The sequence below is a fragment of the Ixodes scapularis genome, unplaced genomic scaffold (assembly GCF_016920785.2).
Source record: "Ixodes scapularis isolate PalLabHiFi unplaced genomic scaffold, ASM1692078v2 PGA_scaffold4__175_contigs__length_147842914, whole genome shotgun sequence".
Classification (NCBI taxonomy): Eukaryota; Metazoa; Arthropoda; class Arachnida; order Ixodida; family Ixodidae; genus Ixodes; species Ixodes scapularis.
Window position 1 is genome coordinate 63910078 of NW_024609879.1, and position 6000 is coordinate 63916077.

Here is a 6000-nt window from a genome sequence, read left to right on the forward strand (position 1 = left end):
AAAATTCGTTTGCAAGCTTTAAGAAAGAAGAGAAAAATTACTTTGCAAGGTGAAATGTTGCGAAATAGCATCAGAGGAAATAATCGACGGCCACCTGAGCGCAAAGCCTTGTACGAAGAGCTGCACAGACACACAAAGGAGGACTGGAAAGGCGAAGGAGAAAAGCTTGTGCGTAGACATCGCTGGAAGGCAACGGCTTGCAAACTCCAGACACGACAGATTCACGGCGTCGCGTCATCAGGACAAAACTATACTTTGTTCATCCCTAAGCTGACAGTGCTGTGGAAGCTGCAAGCTAACCAGAACCAATCGAACACCTTTTAATCACGTGTCCCGTTCCTTTCTCTGCGTCTGGGTATGAACGAGAGCGTGGTTACGTGGCGAACGATAGACGTGTGACTGCTCCAACAAAAACGTAGCTTCTACCGTTCATCCCTACGCTGACAGTGCTTCAGCTTAGGGAAGAACGGCTCATAGGCGACGGGCACATCATCAGTGAGTTAAACATAATTTAAAACCTGAGAGGACAGGACAGACAGATGCCCAGCCATGTACTTTCGTCAAGCAAGGTCAAACCGCAAGCTTCGACCATTGTGAACAATAAACGACCGGAATAAATAGTTAATTCCAAATGCCTTGTCAAAGACCCGAACGTTATGTGTGTCCTCGAGCAATGCAGGTGCTGCTCGCGACGTGCCTCACTGCCTTACCTTGGGAAGTTTATTCAGAAATAAGCCTACAAGCAGATATTGCCCCCCGTTTGTTGGGAAAATCGACAATTTAGGAAGCTCGCGCCATTCCTCAATTGGCGACGCTTCTGCTTAGTGATTATCCGGGCCGTTTGTGTGACAATGCACAAGAACTTGAACTCTTCGGGTGTTTCGGAAGGAATGACCGGGAATAGGTCAACTATACTCGGCGACAACTTTTCTTGGCAATGCAGTGGAGGGTTCAGGCACGCTTTCCGTCTCCCCTTTTGAGCGCTGAATAAAGCTGTGCGCTGGTTCTCCTCCTCTCCACTGCATTGCCAAGAAAAGTTATCGCCAAGTATAGTGTTCTCGGGAGAATAGATTTAGATTGCGTCCGAGGCGAAAGGGAAACGTTTCACGTGACGACTCCTTGTAGGAACGAGCTGCCATTGCCCGACTTAACAAACTGACACGGACTACAATTTCTCAATCAGGAAGACGGAAGCATATCAAGCGTCGTTCACACTCTTGCTACCGAGTTAGACCGAGAGAGACCAGACCGGTTTTTAAGCCTTTTGCGATTTCTTAGGACCGGACGCACTGCAGCGCGGAGCTGGTCCTAAGAGATCGCAAGAGGCTTAGAAACCGCTCTGGTCCACTGATATCTACTATAGGGGGCTAGATGGCGCTTAGCTGCTCTCGGAGCCCTGCGCATGTGAAGCCACCGGAAATTCGGTGCTTGTCCCGGAAGTCGGGCGTGCGCTGGGCTTCCCAGTGCATTCAGTCGATATTTTGGACCATGCTTTTTTGTGTCTTTGATTGGGTTTTAACACTCCCATTCTGGATTAAATCCCGAGAATGAGGCATTTGAACTTGGGACATATTCACAATTTGATCAACTAGAATCTCAAAATGTTTACATTGCATGGCTTCCCATGACACTTCTCAGGTCCGCATGCGCTCTTACAGCGCAACAAGCAGGCTCTCTTGAAGGAACAAGCGAAAACCCAGCGCCCTCGACACTTTTCGAACCAGCACTTGAAAGGGTTACAAAGCCTGCCAAGCGCTCACTTCCGGGACAAGCCGCTCACTTCCGGTGGCTTCATACGTGTTCGCTCAATGCGCTATCCAGCCCCCTCCAGTGGAGATCAGTGGTCTGGTCTCTTTCGGTCTTACTCGGTCGCAAGAGTGTGAACGGGCCTTCACTCTTTTAGAGAGAACCTTCACCGTAGAATGAAGAGCGAAACCGGTGAGTTTACTGTCTTTCCGAGTCACATCTAAAGAATCTATTCATCATGTTTAACACTAATGTCCTGTGCACCAGCAAAACCACTGTTCAGCATGGTTCACTTTGGGGCACATAAGGTTGTTGCGCTGTAAACAGGGAGCACTCAGCCTTGTACACGTTACTAAAAAAAAGTAATCGATTACAATTACTATTACTCTTGGCTAAAAAGTATTCGATTAGATTACTTGATTACTCGACGGCAAAAGTAATTGGACATTACTTAAAGAAGTAATCGTTACTTTTCCGATTACTTTATTGTGTGAAGACAATCTTTAGCGCTCATAACAATGAACTATTTCCAACCTATATTTCACATTTGCACAAGTATTGAAGAAGAAAAACTGGCTCCCTCTTCGTGGTCGTTGCACCTTCACAATGCGGACACAAGCATAGAAATCGATTGAAGACGTTTAATGATTTGGGCGTTCGCCAGTGTGTGTGTGTGTGGGGGGGGGGGGGGGGGGGAGGGGGGGGAAACGGAGGGGGTTCTAGATCTTGTTAAGCTTGAGCAACGGTTGTCGCTCAAAGTTTGCGTCGCTCATTTTATTCACATGTGGATGAGCTCGCATGTTATACAAAAGAGCAGCAGCTCCAGGATTGTAAACGGATCATGTGTAGTATCCATTAGCGGAAGAGGTCGCCCCGACCACTTCTCAACTCGAAACATTGCTTGTCAGAAAGGCCAAGTGGGGGAAATGGGGAAATATTTCAAATGCCTTTGTTATATTTTACATCCGCTTTAGGCATTCTTCGGTTCTGGTTCTCCTACGGGCTGCGAGTAGGTACCCTAAGCAGGATTTTTTTTTATTTTTTATTTCTGTGTGTGTGCGTGAAGGGGCTAGTTTGAACGAAGGACTCACAAAGCCACATTCTGCTTCCTCAAACTTCGCCCTGAATGGCCTTTGTCACGCACTGTGGCCTCCCTGGGGCATCCCACAACCAGTCCAAGCTCGGAAAAAACAAAAACAAAAAAAACGGACTTTCCACAGAAACTGTACATTGAAAGAGATTTACCTCGTTTGCTACAGCTCCGCAAAAATCTTTCTTTTTTCCGTTCGAAAAAAAAAAAAAAAAGCTAATTTTATTTTTGTCATTTCATAAAAAAAAGCGTGTGCCGGAGGGGGGGGGGGGGGGGGCGTGGACAAATTGTAACGGTTACAAGTCATTTTATTACTTCAAAAAGTAATCAGATTACTCTTGTGATTACTGCCTAATAAAAGTAATCAACTGATTCCAAAATTACTCCGAAAAGTAATCGATTACAAGGGGGAATTTTGTCTAGATGAATATTGGCGCCGATTTTGGACTTTTCCCCATTGTCAAAAGTCGCGACTTTGATAGCAAAATATACTTTACCCACAATTAATGTAATTTTACATGGATTTTCTACATTAGCTAGAATGTTTTCATTGATTTCAGGCTATATTTTATTACTTAATAATTAAAAATGCTACAATTGGCACCAGTGACGATTATTAGCACACTTTTGATTGTCATATGTGTTCGCGCGTTTGAAATTAGATCATAAGCAACAATTACAGCTTGAAAAATTACGTATTAAAATATCTTAAGTTTAATAATATTATTAATACAAATCACGGCAATATATGCCAAGATTACAAAAAAACGCCATTTAACCATAATAGTCTTTGCGGAAAGGTATATTTCTTTTAGCATATGAAAATACTCTGACATCGTTATCAAGATAGACAAACAGTCAAACACCGGGTGGAATATAAAGTCATATGCGTAACGCGTTGCTATAAAAACGCACACACACATTTCAGCTATCTGACATGGATTCGATCTTTGGGTTGTTGCAGTGAGGAGAGCGTTTGTTACTTTATACGTTTTGTGGACATATTGTAAAAATTTGAATTATTCTCTTATTCTTGTGCTGAGAATAATGTTAAACCAATTAATCATCTAGATACCCAAAAAAACAATTAAATGGCCCGCAGTTCATAATTTACCATGACAATTATCTGAGCGAGAAAAGGCAGCGAGAACGCGCAAATATATGCACTGATGCTTCCAACAACTACAAATATCAGCCTGTATCGAACATGTATGTCACAAAATAAAGTTTTCGCGAACAACGTCTCTAACCAAGTAATTACGATGTGAGACACATCTGGAGTTATGAAAGAATCCGAAATTAAGACCTATATCGAGAAATTAAATCCAAAATAGAGGTTAGTTTCCGTGTAGCTCTAGAATTAAAATGCGCATCCTTGCGTAAATATTGCACGAAACGCCGTTCTTGTTTTCAGGGTAAAAAGGTGACCTGCGCTCATAACACCCTAGCCTCCTCGTATTGCCAGAAATAATTTGTGTCGCTCAGTGAAGCCAACACACTAGACAGGCTCAACAGTGGCACGCATCTCCGACCCTCACTATAACCGCCATCTTGGAAAATGAGTGGCGCCGGAACGGTATATACCTTCCAAGTGTGTGATTCGTATTCTGCCAGTGGTACCTCAGCTAGATTAAATATCAGAATCCACGTTCAAAAAAAAAAAAAAAGTTTACGGTGACTTGATTCGCATCCGCGCCGAATCACGTTTCACGTAAGCGTAATCTTGGGTTCGATGCACGACGAGGGGTCTTCAATTATAAAAATATTTTGATTACGATTATTTGCAGTACTAAAAATTTGAAAGTCAAGCAGTGAAGACAATGGTATTCTTATAAATATTATATACATTTTATTTTACACTGTTTGAATACGCTGCCGTCGTTATGTCCTTCAATTATTGGCTAGCTTGTGGCGGACAGGAAGGTCTTGCAGGACCATATCATAGGACTATGCATAGGACCTACACTAAACCTGCCGCGCTTCGAAAAATGCTAGTCCAATGCATAAAAGCTTGTTCAAGGCGGACGGAGCGTTGCGCATCCGCCAAAGCGCATTCGGTCGCTGCCCCCGGTGTTTTTTTAATTTTTTTTCTTCTTATTTATCGAGCAGGGAAATAATTTTTAGTCAGGCAGCAGGCCCCCTTTTCGGCGGGCTAAGCCGGATTAACGGAGGCGTCTCCTAATCCATTCTCCGTGTTGGCTCCTCGGGGGAGGGCGGTAAACAGGTGGCGGAGAGCGGCGAAGGAAGGAAAGGAGGGCAGGAGAGGAGGAAACGTGAAAAAGTGGAAAGCGCGAACTGTACGGTGGCCTCGGCTTAGGCCCCGCCAACGCTCGCATAAGGGCGAACATGGGTGGTTACGTCCTTCCCCCCGCGGTGCTCGGGGCCGGAGAACTCCAAAAAAACGCGGCGGTGGCGCCCTCTACTAGCATCCACAGAAAGAGCAACATCTTTGGCGGGCATGTTTTGAGAAACCTGGTTCTTTGCATAAAAACAAACGGAAATAAACTCTTTTTGTAGGAACCTTTATTGGAGATTGGTACAAAATGGCAGGCACGGGATGGCTTTTAAAAAATTTGTTTACAAGCTTTTGCGGCATAATTACTATTGTTTTTATACAACCTCGACTCACCGGAGATTTGAGGTAGCGCGTCCGGAGTAGGGTGCGTGCTGACTTCTGCGTGCATTCGCGGTACGTCCGCAGGGGAGACGAGGGTTGACTTACCTGGTGCCGGGGCTACCTTGATCACCTCGATCAGCTACCTGGTGCTGGGACTACCCTGATCACTAAGATCAAGTGTGATACTTACCTGGTGCCGGGGCTACCCTACCTTGGTCATTACTGGTGCTGGGACTACGTCGGGGCTTCTGTGATCAACGCCGCGGGAACGCCATCTTGCCCTCGCAACGAGGAAGGAGCGCCGCGGGAACGCCATCTTGTCCCCGCCACGAGGAAGGAGTGCCGCGGGAACACCATCTTGCCCCCGCCACGAAAGAGGAACGCCGCGGGAACGCCATCTTGCCCCCGCAACGAAGAAGGAGCGCCGCGGGAACGCCATCTTGCCCCGCCGGGAAACGACCACGTGGAGCCGCCATTTGACCGCAAGAGCGGCTCTCTTGCTCCTATGATCGAATCACGACCCAGTGACCGACCCCGAAGCCCAGCG